We start from the raw sequence: 18,273 nt of genomic DNA, 5'->3' as shown, positions 1-18,273 counted from the left end.
CAGTAAGTAACACCTATCGATAGCACACCTATACCAGTCCTTAAAAGGCCCCATTAGCTAGCGATTTGTGTGCCTAACAGTCTGTCCCTGCTCCACACAGCAACCTCTCCCTACACTGGCAAAAGACTGAACGTAAAATGGCGCCTAGATCAGGTTTATTTATAAGGTAGGGGGTTTGTCCATGTGCTGAAACGTCTCAATTGGCTGTCCTGTACCACCTGATGGATGTGTCATCGGTCAAAGTTCTTCACAATGTAAAAAAATTATGGTGGGCGTGAATATCGCCATATGTTCGCGAACCGCAAGGCCATCTCTAGATTTGACATTTTGGGGTAATTTTTCAGGAACCTCTGCACCACCAAATTCAGCACAAATGCGCCAGGCAAGGGATGTGAGTCAAACTGGCTAGGCCTAGAGCTGCTACGAGATTTCACCCATTATCGCACACCACCATGCCGGGCTTGAGGCTCACTGGCACCAACCACTCATCTGTCTGTTGTTTCATGCCAATCCACAGCTCCTGCGCTGTGTGGGGTTTGTCCCTCAAACAGATAAGTTTCAAAACTGCCTGCTGTTGTTTTCCCCTTGCTGTGCTGAAGTTGGTGGTAAAGGTGTTACGCTGACTGGATGAAGAGTCGGTAGAGGATGAAGAAGCGGAGTAGGAGGAGGAAGCAAAAGGAGGCAAACTGAAGCGCCCTGCAATCCTCGATGGTGGAATGACATGCAGCAAACTGCTATCCGCCTCAGGCCCAGCCTCCACTGCATTTACCCAGTGTGCTGTTATGGAGATATATTGTCCCTGACCGTGCTTATTGGTCTAAGTATCCGTAGTGAGGTGCAGCTTACCACAGATTGCGTTGCGCAGTGCACACTTGATTTTTTCCCCCCACTTTGTTGTGCAGGGAAGGGATGGCACTCCTGGAATAGTAGTGGCAGTTGGGCATGACGTACTGTGGGACAGCCACCGCCATAAGGCTTTTAAAACTCTGTCTCAACCAGACGGAATAACAGCATTTCAAAGGCCAGTAATTTTGAAATGCTGGCATTCAGGGCCAGGGTTTGCAGGTGGGTAGGGGGGGTACCTCTTCTTCTGCTCCAGTGTTTGTGAAATGGAGAGCTGAACGCTTCCGTGGGACATTGTGGACATTCTTGGTGACCCAGATGGTGGTGTTGCTGGCAGATCCTCTGTTTGCCGGGTTGCCGGTGGCACTGTCACTCCAGAGGTGGATGAAGAGGCCGAGACTGCAGCAGAAGAGGAAGCAGGAGGAGCCAGATACATTTCTTGGTTTTTGAGGTATCTACTCCACTGCATCTCGCGCTTTGCACTTAGATGCCTGGTCATGCAGGTTGTGCTCAGGTTGAGAACGTTTATGCTTTGCTTCAGGCTCTGATTGCACAGCGTGCAAACCACTCGTGTCTTGTCGTCAGCACATTGTCTGAAGTACTGCCATGCCAGGGAAGTCCTTGGAGCTGGCTTTGGTGTGCTCGATCCCTTGCTGTGGTGGGCAATAGCAGCCATACTGTCTAGGGGATGGCTGCTCTGCTTTTGCACCCTGCTCCCTCTTCTGCTGTCCTGGTGGCTCTGTGCGACCACCTCCTCTTCCTCCAAACTACACAGGTCACTCACATGACCTTGATTCCATGTCCTCATCGTCTTCCACATCATCTTCCACCCAGTCTTCACCCCTGCACTCCTTGTTGGTCTGCACACTTTCGAAAGCCCCAGCAGTTGCTACCTGTGTTTTGTCATCATCCGAGACGTGCTGTGATGGTCCTCCCATGTACTCATCTTGAAACATAAGTGGTTGGGCATTGGTGCACTCAATATCTTCCACTACTGGGGCAGGGCTAGGTGGATGGCCCTGGGAAACCCTGCTAACAGAGTCATCAAAAAGCAGAAGAGACTGCTGCATGACTTGGGGCTCAGACTGCTTGACTGATTTGCAAGTGGCTGAGGTGAAAGACTGATGGACATCTGCTACAGGTGCCAACTGTGGTCTTTCAGCAGGAGACTGGGTGGGAGAAAATGTGAAGGAACTGGAGGCACTGTCAGCAACCCAATCTAATATTGCCTGTACTTGTTCTGACCTCACCATTCGTAGAGTCACATTAGGTCCGACCAAATACCGCTGAAGGTTCAGTTGCCTACTCGCACCTGAGGAAGGTGTTTCACTTGTGCGTGTAGCTGGCACAGATCGACTACGTCCTCTCCCTGCAACAGGGGCTCCACCAGCAGCACCACGACAGGGGCCACGTCCCTTATTTGACATTCTCCTCATAGTTCTCAAATTTAGGATCTTGCCCAATATGGGTTTTTTATATAACAGAATAGAACAACAGTATCTAAAGCGTGTATCTCACATGTACAGATGCAGACAAGGCCGCAAATTAAGATTTTTCCTCAAAATGGATCTTTATTTAATACCAGAATAGCACAGCAATATGTAAAGGGTGTATCTCACAATGAAATATGCAGCAAAGGCTGCAAAATTAAGATTTTTGCCATAAATGGGTGTATTTTTTTTAATACCAGAATATAACAGCAGTATATAACACTTGAATTTCACAAGTACAGATGCAGCAAGGGCTGTAAAATTGTGTATTTTGCACCAAAATTGTGTTTTTTAAAACCCAGAAAATGAAAGCTGTATTTCTAGCTTAAATTGCACACTGACTAATGCGGCAGAGGCCCCAGATGGAGGGTATTGCCAAAAATGGGTGTTTTTGAAAACCCAGAAAATTATTGAAGTATTTTAAGCTTGTTTTAATAACAAATGCAGCAAAGACTGCAATATTAAGTACTTTTCCCCAAATCTGTGTTTTTTTCAATAACAGAATATGACAGCAGTATATAACTAGAAAATTATAGCTGTATTTCTAGCTTAAATTGCACACTGACTAATGCTGCAAAGGCACCAGATGCAGGGTATTGCCAAAATGGGTGTTTTTTTTAAACCCAGATTATTATTGCAGTATTTCAAGCTTGGATTTCAATGTCACAAAAGCACATACCGTATGCAGTGCATTGAGCTTGCATAAAATGGCCGTCGCCGCCCACCTAACTAACAGACAGATAAAAGCTATTTTCTCTGTCACTGGGCTCACAGCAGGGTAAAAAGATTGCACACTGCACCCACACAGCAAAATCTATGTAGATCACTGAATTAGGCCTCATGCACACGACCGTTCCGTTTTTTGCAGTCCACAAACCGCAGATCCGCAAAAAATGGAAGCCGCCCGTGTTGCCTTCCGCAATTTGCAGAACGGAACGGGCGAACGGCAATATAAATGCCTATTCTTGTCAGCAAAGCGCGGACAAAAATAGGACATGTTATATTTTTTTTTAGTGGGGCCGCGGAACGGAGCCACGGATGCGGACATGACACGGAGTGCTGTCCGCATCTTTTGCGGCCCCATTAAATTGAATGCAGACCCAAACAGCGGTCGTGTGCATGAGGCCTTAAATTGCAGTTCTGATTAAAGTTTCTTTCCTATTCTCTCCCTCACAGCAGCAGCATCCTATCCCTACACTAAGCACAGCAGAGTGACATGCAGCGCTACGTGACTCCAGCTTATATAGAGGCTGGGTCACATGCTGCATTAGTAGGCATGGCTGTGATGACTTCTAAGGGCACAGAGTTAAACACTTGTTAATTGGCTGCTCTGCAGCCTTTAAAAAAGCGGCAATAAATCGCTGAACACCGAATCCAAACCAAAACTTTTACAGAATTGTTTGGGTTCGGGTCCAGGGTCCAAAAATTCTAAAGCTCGGTACGAACCCGAAAGTTCGCGTTCGCTTAACCCTATTCTTTACATATAATGTCCTTGCATATATGGCCTTCAAATATAATTATTTAGAGGGTCCGCTCACCTGCAGGCCCTCACATATAATTTTTTACAGGGTTTGCTCACCTGCAGGCCCTCACATATAAGTGTTTTAGAGTGTCCGCTCACCTGCAGGCCTGCAACTCAAATCTTTTACAGGGTCAGCTCACCTGCAGGCCCGCAACTCAATGTGTATGAGGCCTTCCTTTATGTGATAGACAGGTTGTATTGGAGTGCCTCTTCCTTTCAATTTTTGGCAGCACTTGCACTTTATATACAAGTAAATATACAGGAAAGAATGTTTTCAATCAATTTTTCATATAAAATAGTTTTTTTTTACTTTGGTTTTGTGAACAAAACCTTAATTAGATTGTGGGCCTAGTGATCAGTTTAAGGCCTTTTAAGCAGCATCAGCATGGTGATAAAAATGAGTGGCAAGGAGATGGTAGCACGAGGATGCCACATAGTGGCACAATGACTGAGTCTGGATAAAAGACTAAGGCCACAGATTGTTTAGAAAGATGCAGATGGAAACAAATCTGTGGAGCTGTATGATGGTCACCTGCAGATTAATGCAAACCATGGGTGTAGCTATAGGGGAAGCTGCAGCTTTGGGGCCCTGACCCAGAAGGGGCCAATCCAGGGAGAGGAGGAGGACTAAAGGATTTGGTCAGGGCCCCTTCAACAGTATTACACAATGAAATTATTTACAGTGACAGTATAGACAGTGAATAAAATGGATGGAACAGCTGCCGGCCCTGGTCTGAGAGAGCGAGCTTTACTAGCCACAGGAATGGGGGCAGCAGGAAAGAATGGGTCGCTAGAAAATTACTGTGGTATGGAGCCCCATTCAAAAATTTGCTGTGGGGCCCAGTTATTTCTAGCTACGCCACTGATGCAGCCCACAAAAGCAAGTTTGGTTTATTGATTCCAAAACCTTAATTAAATTGTGGGCCTGGTGATCACTTTAAGGCCTTTTAAGCAGCAGCAGCAGAATGGTGGAAAAAAATGAGTAGCAAGTTGACATGGTGTGGAGATGGCAACATAAGGATGCCACATAGTGGCACAATGATAGAGTCTGGATAAAAGACTGAGGCCACAGATTGTTGAGAAAAATGCAGATATAAACAAATCTGTAGAATTGTATGACGGTCACCTGCAGATTAATGCAGCCATAATAATCAAGTTGGGTTTGTCGGTTCCACCTCAGCTCACCAGCAGGCCCGCAACTCAAATCTTTTAAAGGTTCAGCTCACCTGCAGGCCCTAATTATACCTAATAGGTAATTTGCGTGCATGCTGCCTTGCTTGGATGTGGTAGCCGTAGTAGTTTCTCAGGCTCATCTCCGGAATCAAACACTGATTCCCCGTTACCCGTAGTTACAATGATTTTGAGCTGACTGTTGCAACAAAAGTTGATAAGGAATATTTCCAAATGGATTGGGGACGTGCGATCAGGTACAAGTTATCTAGAGTCAACAAAGCGGCAGCAGGGCCTCTCCTGTATAACGTTTCCGCATCCAAAATACTGCAGTGACAATTCTTTTTTACTCATTTCAATAACAGGGCAACTTAAGAGTCCTGTATTGTTATTTATCGTCACTACCTCTATGAGTCGGGAGTGTGTGATTTGCGCGCCACCCGCTTGCCTTCCTTGGATGTAGTAGCAGTTTCTCAGGCTCCCTCTCCAGAATGAAACACTGATTCCCCGTTACCTGTAGTTTACAATGGTTTTGAGCTGACAATTACATCAAAAGTTGATAGGCCAGAAATCCGAATGGATCGTCACCGTCAAGGGGACGTGCCATCGGCCCCAGGTTAACTAGAGTCATCAAAGCTGCAGCAGGCCACAGCCCATAATGTTTTAGATGATCAGATCAGCAGGCCCTTGCTCCTAATTAGATGTGGGATGAATCCAATTTTTTTCAAATCTGAATAGGTTCTCAAATCTATTGAATCTTTTGAATCTCGAATACTACAAATCCTGTACATAAGAATTGTGTGAACGGTGTAAGAAATAAAGTCATCCAAACACTTATGGGGGGGGGGGATCTGTGGATGACACTGCTATGGGGGGGGATCTGTGGATGGCACTGTTATGGGGTGATCTGCAGATGGCACTGTTATGGGGGGATCTGTGGATGGCACTGTTATGGGGTGTATCTGTGGATGGCACTGTTATGGGGATCTGTGGATGGCACTGTTATGGGGATCTGTGGATGGCACTGTTTTGGGGATCTGTAGATGGCACTGTTATAGGGGATCTGTGGATGGCACTGTTATGGGGATCTGTGGATGGCACTGTTTTGGGGATCTGTGGATGGCACTGTTATGGGGGATCTGTGGATGGCACTATTATGGGAGATCTTTGGATGGCACTGTTATAGGGGATATCTGTATGGCACTGTTATGTGGGATCTCTGGATGGCACTGTGATGGGGGATCTGTGGATGACACATATATAGCATCTTATGCTATGTGCCATCCACAGATACCCCCATAACAGTGTCTCTGCAGTGTGAATGCAATACAGGGGCTGGGGGCCGGCATCTGGATTAGGAATGACAGCGGGGACTGGTGCAGTCCCCGTATTCAAATGCACCGGCCCTGCTCACTGTAGTATAATCTTATGATCTAACCTGCATTTTTAAGATATAATAATCAATTTGTATTACTTACATTACAACATTAAGTTCCGTAGCAGAAAGGAGGAAGGAGGCAGGCCGGGAGGACGGGCGGGCGGTGCGTCATTCACTACGTCACGTGCCCGTGCCACCTGCTTCATTCATAAAGTGGGCGGCGCAGGCACGTGACGTAGTGAGTGAAGCATCTTTCCGGCTAGCCTTCTCCCTCCTCCCTGCTACGGAACTTAATGTTGTAATGTAAGTAATACAGATGGATTATTATATCTTAACAATGCAGGTTAGATCATAAGATTATACTACAGTGAGCGGGGCCAGTGCATTAGAATACAGGGACTGCACCGGTCCCTGCTGTCATGGATTTGTCGGATTCAAATTTAGTAAATGAGGTCGGGATTAGAGTCCACGAATCCAACAAGATTCGAGGGATTCGTGGATTCGACATCCTACCTCTACTCCTAATGTTTTTGAGGGTCACCAGCAGGCCATCAATCATAATTTATAAAGGGTGTGTATGATGCCCTTTATGTTTAACTATGGGTGTATCAAAGAGCCTCTTCCTTGTAATTTTTGGCAGCACTTGCACTTTATATACAAGTAAATATTCAGGAAAGAATTTTTTCTATTAATTTTCTGCGAGACACAGTGTTCTACATCACTTTACAAGCTCTCTGCAGCCAGGAAATAGCTGCATTTTAACGCGATTGACCACGAATAAATTTGGATCGAATTAAATCTTTTCAGAAAATTTGGCAAAACGACCGAATCGAATTTGAGAAATCCGCTCATCTCTACTTGGAACTAAAGCCAAGTTCAGATCAAAGTTTAATTAATTAATTTATTTTCAGTTCAAAAATCTAATATTGAAGTTATTCACTGAAGTCTTCGAGACTTTGAGAATAACTCACTTTGGAGGCTGTACTTTTTAATGCGGTACGGAGACATACAGCATTAAACTGAATATTTGAGCGCCGCGCCTTCGGATCTCGGATTCAAAGCTCATTTTGCCCCTCAATAATGAAGATGACAATGGGGTGGAGTGTGGAACCAGAAAGAACTGGCTCCTCTGGCAACCTCAACAGAATGGCAAGCTGTATTCTTGCTTGCTAACAGAATAACAGTCATATCATTAATACCAAGAAATGTGACGATAGCTGGATAGCCATGTCAAAGCAAAGCAAAGGAATGTTTTCATGTGGCCAAAAGGTGCTGCCTGCACCTGTGTGTCTGACCAGGAAGAACCTTCCCTTTCACAAAAAAAATAAATAAGCAACTTCCTGCCAGACATTACTTGCGCTACATCTCCAGAATAACGTTAGGGCATCCGAAATATTTCGCTGTTCAGTGGCAGCGACATTACCTATGCTACATCTCCTGCATAACGGCGGCGCAGGACACCACTCTCGACGTCACACCAATGCGACCAGGTGGTCGGTTGGATTGCAGCAGATAATGCTTCCAGTCGGTTAAGCACCACCCTGTCTTCCACAAAGTCCAGTCTCGGTAGCCAAGAGTCTGGTCAACAGAATCCTTGTGCAGCTGATCCTCCTTCCACCCACCATTGAGAGTCTTTGCAAACAAGTTATCCCACACTTGGATATTCCGAGGAGCTCTTTTCATTGCCATTCCTTAATTTGGTCCTTTCACCAAGCCCACTTGAAGAGGGACATGAGGAGATCTTGTGCCTGATTCTCAAACTCTTGAGCATCCACAGTCAGAAGAAGATGGCGGTGGGGAACGGGAATTCGTGTTTCACGAAATGGATGATGATGATGATGAGACACAGTTGCCAATAAGTAAACCGCAATTAGTGTCTCAAGATGTTCATGATGAGGATGAGACTCAGTAGTCAATAAGTGAGGTTTTTGTTAGGTCAACATGTCAGGAGGATGACCAAAGTGAGGAAGTAGAGGAGGAGGTGGTGGATAATGAAATCACTGACCCAACCTGGGAAGGTGGCAAGCCGAGCGAGCACAGCATTACAGAGGTGGAGGGAACCGCAGCACCTCAACAGGCTGGAAGAGTCAGTGGGGTGGCAAAAGGGAGAAGGCGGGCCACACCAAACACGCCCACAACTGTTCCCCGGAGCACCCCCTTGCAGAAATCTCCATTGCCAAGGGGTAGGTGTTCTGCAGTCTGGCGCTTTTTTGATGAAAGTGCAGACAATAAAAGAATTGTCATTAGCAACCTGTGCCGAACCAAAATGAGCAGGGGCGTGAATACTAACCACCACCAGCATGATCCGTCACATGGCATCAAGGCACCCTAATAAGTGGGCCGAATGCTTGGGTCCACAATCAGTGTCTGCGGGTCACACCACTGCCTCCTCTTCCCCTGTGTTACTTGCTGGCCAATCCCTTGTCCTTTTGTCCAAGACGCAGGCCTGGATGCCTCCCACCTTGCACCTGTTGCACCTGGACTTTCACAAGCACCATCAGCTAGCACATCCACTTCTGTGTACCAGCGCAGCGTACAGATGTCCATACCCCAGGCCTTTGAACGAAAGTGCAAATACCCAGCCACCCACCAACAGGCGATAGCACTAAATGCGCACCTTTTCAAATTGCTGGCCCTGGAAATTTTGCCATTTAGGCTTATGGATACTGAGTCTTTCCACAGCCTGATGGCGGCCGTCCCATGTTACTCAGTCCCCAGCCACCACTATTTTTCCCGGTCTGCCGCCCACGCCTTACACCAGCATGTGTCCCGTAACATCACCCGTGCCCTGACGAACACAGTTATTGGGAAGGTCCACTTAATGACTGACACATGGACAAGTGCTTGTGGCCAGGGATGCTACATTTCCCTGACGGCACACTGGGTGAACGTTGTGAAGGCCGGGAGCAAGTCGTACCCTGGAATGGCACAGGTGCTACCGATGCCGAGGATTGCGGGCCCTTCGTCGATCAGGGTTTCCGCCAGCACCTACATTAGTGGCTCCAACCCCCACTTCTCCGCCTCCGCCTCCTCCTCCAATTCCACCTCCGAATTATCCGCGTGCAGCACCAGTCAGCCATTGGCTGGTAGCTAGAAGCAGTGTAGCACTGCAGTGGAGAAGCGTCAACAGGCCGTGCTGTAGCTGATATGCTAAGGGAACAAACAGCACACCGCCACAGAGCTGTTGCAGTGTATAAGAGACCAGACTGAGCTGTGACTCTCGCCACTCAACCTACAACCAGGCATGGTTGTGTCTGATAATGGCAGTAACTTAGTAGCGGCTTTGAAGCTCGGCAAGCTCACACACATATACCATGCCTAGCCCATGTTTTAAACTTAGTGGTTCAGCGATTTATCAAAACCTACTCCAATTTGCCTGAGCTACTGCCGCTGGTCTGGCAGCACTGCAGTAGTATTTGCAATTGCCAGCTCACTGACTGTTGTGCGACATGAACACATGCTGGAACTCCACATTCCATATGTTGGCCAGGCTTTGTGAGCAGCAGAGGGTAGTAGTGGAATACCAGCTGCCACATGGTCGTCGCCTTTCCAGTCAGCTGACTCTCTTCACAAGTGATGAGTGGGCATGGATGTCTGACCTCTGTGAGGTTTTATGCAACTTTGAGGAATCAACACAGATGGTGAGATGTGATAACGCTATTATCAGCGTAACCATCCCATTTCTGTGTCTACTGAAATGCTCGCTGCACACAATGAAGGTGGACGCTTTGCATGTGGAAGAGGTAGAAATGGGGGAAGACAGTACACAGGGTGATAGCCAGACCATCCTCATTTCATCTTCTCAGTGAGAGGAGGAGGAGCAGGAGACTGTTGCCTCCGCTACAGAGGATAGTACCCGTAGCAGTGGCTAGGGGTGGACCTGGTGCTATGGTATAGATATATAGACGATATTATTTTAGTGTGGAATGGGGATAAGGATTCCCTAGTTTCCTTCATAGAATCATTAAATAAAAATGATAGGAATATACATCTCTCCTCGAATATATATGTTGAGAATATAGAATTTTTGGATCTGAACATTCGTATTGAGGGTGCAAATGTAATTTGTAACACATTCCAGAAAGATGTAGCCAAAAATGGTTTTATTCCCTACACCAGCGGCCACCTACCAAGGTGGCTGCTAAATATACCTTATGGACAATTCTGGCATATAAAACGCAACTGTACCAGAGATGAACAAATTGAAGAAGAGGCATGTAGAATGAAGGAACAATTTCTAACTAAAGAATCTCCCCGAACTCTTGTAGATGCATCCTTACGATGATTAGATAAACAATCCTTTTTTGAACCTGCACAATCCAAGAGAGCAAATAGGGATGAGGAAACTATGCGAATAGTATTACCTTTCAATGTACAGTACCGAAAAATCCAACAAATAATTAAGAAGCACTGGCACTTCCTGAAGGGAGACAAGGTGATAGGTCCCTTTATCCACACTATACCACAAATAGTGTATAAAAAAGCACCTAATTTGGGACTGAAGATAGCCCATACAACAAAAAATAAAGCGAATCAATAGACCTACAATACAAAAAATGGTAGAGATTCAAGGCTTTTATAGGTGTGGAATGTGCATTAATTGCCAGTCAACATGTTTCTTGTGAAAAACGTCAGAATTAATATCTCCGGTAAATCAATTCACACATAAAATATGGAAATATCTTACATGTAGTACTACAAGTTATCTACATAATAAGATGTCCGTGTAACAAAATATATGTGGGAAGGACTAAAAAGATGTAAAAGAAAAGGATTGCGGAACATCTTAATAATATTAGGAAAGGTTATATGGATCACCCACTCTCAAGACATTTTAAGGAACACCATGACCAACAAATTAAAAACCTAAGCTTTGCAGCAATAGAGAAGGTGGAAATGGACTGGAGAGGTGGGAATCATATTGATAAAATGTCTAGGGTTGAGTCAAGATGGATCTTTGCGTTGAATACCCTTATCCCATATGGATTAAATGCCGATCTGGAAATTTTTGTTTTTTTATAAACTTGAATAGTCCGATGTGCGGTTGGATGGTATTTTTTACGTACATCCGACGGCTCCTTGGTGGTAGGCACCCATCTCTGATTCGACCACATCCTCATGTTCATCATTTCTTTTATATTTCCTTTTACATTTTTATCTTATATTTTTCTTATATCATTTATATACAAACCGGATTCCAAAAAAGTTGGGACACTAAACAAATTGTGAGTAAAAACTGAATGCAATGATGTGGAGATGGCAAATGTCAATATTTTATTTGTAATAGAACGTAGATGACAGATCAAACGTTTATTCCGAGTAAATGTATCATTTTAAAGGAAAAATACGTTGATTCAAATTTTCACGGTGTCAACAAATCCCCAAAAAGTTGGGACAAGTAGCAATAAGAGGCTGTAAAAAGTAAATTTGAGCATAACGAAGAGCTGGAAGACCAATTAACACTAATTAGGTCAATTGGCAACATGATTGAGTATAAAAAGAGCTTCTCAGAGTGGCAGTGTCTCTCAGAAGCCACGATGGGTAGAGGATCACCAATTCCCACAATGTTGCGCAGAAAGATAGTGGCGCAATATCAGAAAGGTGTTACCCAGCAAAAAATTGCAAAGACTTTGCATCTATCATCATCAACTGTGCATAACATCATCCGAAGATTCAGAGAATCTGGAACAATCTCTGTGCATAAGGGTCAAGGCCGTAAAACCATACTGGATGCCCGTGATCTCCGGGCCCTAAAACGACACTGCACCACAAACAGGAATGCTACTGTAAAGGAAACGACAGAATGGGCTCAGGAATACTTCCAGAAACCATTGTCAGTGAACGCAATCCACCGTGCCATCCGCCGTTGCCAGCTGAAACTCTACAGTGCAAAGAAGAAGCCATTTCTAAGCAAGATCCACAAGCTCAGGCGTTTTCACTGGGCCAGGGATCATTTAAAATGGAGTGTGGCAAAATGGAAGACTGTTCTGTGGTCAGACGAGTCACGATTCAAAGTTCTTTTTGGAAATCTGGGACGCCATGTCATCCGGACCAAAGAGGACCAGTTCAGAAGCCTGCATCTCTGATTGTATGGGGTTGCATGAGTGCGTGTGGCATGGGCAGCTTGCATGTCTGGAAAGGAACCATCAATGCAGAAAAATATATTCAGGTTCTAGAACAACATCTGCTACCATCCAGACGTCATCTCTTTCAGGGAAGACCCTGCATTTTTCAACAAGATAATGCCAGACCACATTCTGCATCAATCACAACATCATGGCTGCGTAGGAGAAGGATCCGGGGACTGAAATGGCCGGTCTGCAGTCCAGATCTTTCACCTATAGAGAACATTTGGCGCATCATAAAGAGGAAGGTGCAACAAAGAAGGCCCAAGACGATGGAACAGTTAGAGGCCTGTATTAGACAAGAATGGGAGAGCATTCCTATTTCTAAACTTGAGAAACTGGTCTCCTCGGTCCCCAGACGTCTGTGTGTTGTAAGAAGAAGGGGAGATGCCACACAGTGGTGAAAATGGCCTTGTCCCAACTTTTTGGGGATTTTTTGACACCATGAAATTCTGATTCAACATATTTTTCCCTTAAAATGGTACATTTTCTCAGTTTAAACTTTTCTTCCGTGATTTATGTTCTATTCAGAATAAAATATTAGAAGTTGACGCCTCCACATTATTGCATTCAGTTTTTATTCACGATTTGTATAGTGTCCCAACTTTTTTGGAATCCGGTTTGTATATTTACTTACAGATCTTTTCATAAGAATTTATGGGTTTAAGTTAAATTGAATATAGAAAAAGAGAAAGAAGAGTATAGATTAGAAAATAATATAGTTACTCTAAAACCCTTTATTCCAATTGTTAATGAATGTATTATAGCAGTATTAAAGGGAAAAACACATTGATGGGAAAAAAACGCACAGAAACCGCATCATTATCGCCACTAGCAATTTATGAATTTGGAAGTAAGATATTAATGACATTTACTTACAATATACTTATATGATACTTACAGTATATGATAAGAAGAGACATAATAATTGTAAATAACTGTATTTCAATGCCAATTGTTTTATAATCAGATTGTCCTTTTGATCACAATCCGGGCCGGGTTTTTGTTACAACCATCGTCATAATCCAGGTCAGGACTTGGTTCCAACAGGATCCAATTGGGAAATAGGGTATAAAAAAGGTGTTGCAATATGAACCAGCTTACCACTGAGGAAGAAGTCAGTCACCTATAGGACTTTGAAACGCATCTGGAAGGAATCTGGATTTTCAACACCATTGTCTCTGCGTACGCTGGAGATTGCTTACCAATTTGCCGCTTGCCGATTGGGAAACCAATCCGTCCCCTCGCGAACAACTGCTCCATAAACCACTTGGAGTCTGGCCAATCTACTCCCACTTGACCGGAGCGAGCCAGGACTGGAGCACGAGGGACGCTGAAGCAGCAAAGGTCAGAGGAGCAAGCCGGAGGTAAGGGAATAATACGGCTCCAAACAGGTGGGACGCCACCTAGAGCTAAATTCCCCTACTGTTAAGCATCGCAATTGATCTGTGAACTATATCTTATACAGAGATTATAATGACAGTATGAACTACTAAAATGTATGGCGCGGCTACATCCAATACTTATTACTTAAACTGACCACTTAACCCTATGAGAAGCTGGTCATCTGATGGAGATGCAATAGTATGCAACATTCGCAACTGAAAAACCCAGCATACTTAAGTTAATTGTGGTGGATACTATTTAGTGCTGATAGTCTTATGACATTTTAACTATATATTGATTCCTAATTACATCATTTTAGTGGTGTTATATCATATTATTTTATTGTATGCTTTTTATGGATATAATTTACGATTTTTTTCAAGTATTGTTATTATATATGAATTATTAATAAATTATATACCCCCTGTCCCCCTTATAAATACAGTAAACTGATGTTTTATAACCTGATAGAATCATCTTCTTTCTGCCCAAGGGGCGGCGTTTCAGCTTCACTTGCACCCAGCCAGCCTCGCCCTAACCGCCGTTTTGAAGCACCGCCTAGCTCATCAATATTCACTTCGCTGGGCGGCTTCTGCTGTCCCCGACCTTCCGAGATCCGGCGCATGCCCAATAGAAAGCTATGGGCATCGGACTCCATTTCAGCTTCAGTGCATGTACCAGGCAGCCTTACTGGCCGGGATCGCATCGCGCCTGAGTCCCCTCTGCTTCTTTGAGGCCGCTTCAGCCTCTGCGTTCTGCGCCTGCGACGGGCACTCTTCTGAGCAGTGCTTCAGAGCACTGCTCTCAAACACATCTGAAGCCGCCCAGCGAAGTGAATATTGATGAGCTGGGCGGCACTTCAAAACGGCAGTTGGGGCGAGGCTGGCTGGGTGCAAGTGAACTGAAACGCCGCCCCTTGGGCAGAAAGAAGACGATTCTATCAGGTTATAAAACATCAGTTTACTGAATTTATAAGGTGGACAGCGGGTATACTTATATGTTTTTATTACACATTAGAAGACCTGTGCAGTCATATACACTCACCTAAAGAATTATTAGGAACACCTGTTCTATTTCTCATTAATGCGATTATCTAGTCAACCAATCACATGGCAGTTGCTTCAATGCATGTAGGGTTGTGGTCCTGGTCAAGACAATCTCCTGAACTCCAAACTGAATGTCAGAATGGGAAAGAAAGGTGATTTAAGCAATTTTGAGCGTGGCATGGTTGTTGGTGCCAGACGGGCCGGTCTGAATATTTCACAATCTGCTCAGTTACTGGGATTTTCACGCACAACCATTTCTAGGGTTTACAAAGAATGGTGTGAAAAGGGAAAAACATCCAGTATGCGGCAGTCCTGTGGGCGAAAATGCCTTGTTGATGCTAGAGGTCAGAGGAGAATGGGCCGACTGACTCAAGCTGATAGAAGAGCAATGTTGACTGAAATAACCACTCGTTACAACCGAGGTATGCAGCAAAGCATTTGTGAAGCCACAACACGCACAACCTTCAGGCGGATGGGCTACAACAGCAGAAGACCCCACCGGGTACCACTCATCTCCACTACAAATAGGAAAAAGACGCTATAATTTGCACGAGCTCACCAAAATTGGACTGTTGAAGACTGGAAAAATGTTGCCTGGTCTGATGAGTCTCGATTTCTGTTGAGACATTTAAATGGTAGAGTCCGAATTTGGCGTAAACAGAATGAGAACATGTATCCATCATGCCTTGTTACCACTGTGCAGGCTGGTGGTGGTGGTGTAATGGTGTGGGGGATGTTTTCTGGGCACACTTTAGGCTCCTTAGTGCCAATTGGCCATCGTTTAAATGCCACAGGCTACCTGAGCATTGTTTCTGACCATGTCCATCCCTTCATGACCACCATGTACCCATCCTCTGATGGCTACTTCCAGCAGGATAATGCACCATGTCACAAAGCTCGAATCATTTCAAATTGGTTTCTTGAACATGACAATGAGTTCACTGTACTAAAATGGCCCCCACAGTCACCAGATCTCAACCCAATAGAGCATCTTTGGGATGTGGTGGAACGGGAGCTTCGTGCCCTGGATTTGCATCCCTCAAATCTCCATCAACTGCAAGATGCTATCCTATCAATATGGGGCAACATTTCTAAAGAATGCTATCAGCACCTTGTTGAATCAATGCCACGTAGAATTAAGGCAGTTCTGAAGGCAAAAGGGGGTCCAACACCGTATTAGTATGGTGTTCCTAATAATTCATTAGGTGAGTGTATATAGCTAAATATGCTTATTGGGCCTGTCAGTGTCCCTTTAAGTACCCATAGCAAGTTTATTCCATCGGTTCAGCGCGGATGGGCAGAAGAGGAGGAAGAGTATTAGTAGATTGAGAACCATCCTCCTGATGAGGACAGAGAAATCTTGTCTGTTGGGACTCTGACACACATGGCTGACTTTATGTTATGCTGCCTTTCCCGTGACCGTCACGTTATGCGCATTTTGGCCAACACTGATTACTGGTTGTTCACCCTTCTCAACCCCCTCTATAAAGAGAACTTCTCATCTCTCATTCCTGTGGTGGAGAGGACAAGCAAAATGGTGCAATGCCAGAATGTCCTTGTGGGAAAAAAAGCTCAAAAAATTTCCAGCTGACAACGCTGGCGGCAGAGTATGTAGTTCTTTGGGCAACCGAGGAGGGGAGACGAGGGGAACACACAGCAGTTCCAACATAGGCAGAGCAACACTTTCCAAGGCCTGAGACAGTTTCATGACACCCAGCCAGCACCCTCACCCTGATGCGCAGCCTACTGTCACAAGGAGGGAAGCATTTTGGAAGATGGTAAAGGAGTACGTAGCAGACCGTGTCTGCGTCCTCAATGATCCCTCTGTGCCTTACAACTATTGGGTGTCAAAGCTGAACATAAGGCACAAACTGGCGCTATTCGACTTGGAGGTGCTGGCCTGCCTTGCTGTCGGCGTTTTGTCAGAGCGGGTATTTAGTGCTTCTGGGGGCATAATAACTGATAAGCGCATCCGCCTGTCAACTTAAAATGCTGACCGGTCGACTCTTATAAAAATGAACAAGGCCTGGATTGCCCCTGACTTCTCTACTTCACCAGAGGAAAGCAGCTGAACATAAAGGCACTTTAAATGTGACTTTTATGGTGTATTGAATGCACTGTATTCCCATGCACCCCTTCCACCACAAAAATAGGGTATATGGTTCAAACTTCCTTTTCTCGTCCTCCTCCTCCATCATATCAGCATGCTTATTACGCTGCCCTTGCTCCTAATGTTTTAGAGGGTCAGCCCAGCAGCAGGCCCTTGCCTATAATTTTTTCCATGGTCAGATCAGCAGCAGGCACTCACCTCTAATGTTTCAGAGAGTCAGCTCAGCAACAAGCCCTTGCCCATAATTTGTTTAATGGTCAAATCAGTAGGCCCTCACCCCTAATGTTTAATCAGCTCACCAGCAGACCCTCAACCATAATTTTTTCGATGGTCAGCTCAGCAGCAGGCCCTCGCCATATTTTTTTTCGATGGTCAGCTCAGCAGCAGGCACTCGCCCATAATGTTGAAAATGGTCAGCTCAGCAGCAGGCCCTCGCCCATAATTGTTTCTATGGTCAGCTCAGCAGCAGGCCCTCACCCATAATGTTTAAGATGGTCAGATCAGCAGCAGACCCTCGCCCCCAATGTTTTAGAGGGTCACCAGCAGGCCCTTGCTCCTAATGTTTTTGAGGGTCACCAGCAGACCATCAATCATATTTTTTCAAGGGTGTGTATGATGCCTTCCTTTATGTGTAATAAACGGTCTATTGGAGTGCCGGATCCTTGTAATCTTTGGCAGCACTTTCACTTAGTGCATAGGCTTTATAAGTGTAGGAGTCCCACTACCTGAACAATTGTACCACAATGTGAATTAGGCCCTCCTTTTTGTGATATACAGGTTGTATCGGAGTGCCTCTACCTTTTAATTTTGGCAGCACTTGCACTTTATATACAAGTAAATATACAGTAAAGAATGTTTCCTACCAATTTTTCCTCTAAAATCGATTTTATCTTCAGTTTTGTGCATATTATTGTCAGTCTGTAAAAGGGGCGTACTACTCAGACAACATCGTTCCCAGCAGCAACCTGGGGGTCCACTTTGGTGCTCGATCAACACTAGTAATTGACATTCTATAATTTACTTTTTCATAAGCTCATTAATAGAGTTTTGGATGTATAATATATAAAGAACATCCTTTGCTATTATTATTATTTTTTTAGTTGTTCATTACTAAGCAGGGCTTTGCTATCAGTCATCCACTATATTGATTCCCATTATATGTTGATAATGCTTGTTGAAAAGGAAATTAATGTACGTGCCAGG

The sequence above is a fragment of the Bufo gargarizans genome, chromosome 2 (genome assembly GCF_014858855.1).
Source record: "Bufo gargarizans isolate SCDJY-AF-19 chromosome 2, ASM1485885v1, whole genome shotgun sequence".
Classification (NCBI taxonomy): domain Eukaryota; kingdom Metazoa; phylum Chordata; class Amphibia; order Anura; family Bufonidae; genus Bufo; species Bufo gargarizans.
The sequence above is the reverse complement of the archived record's forward strand: the minus strand, read 5'-3'. Positions refer to the sequence as shown.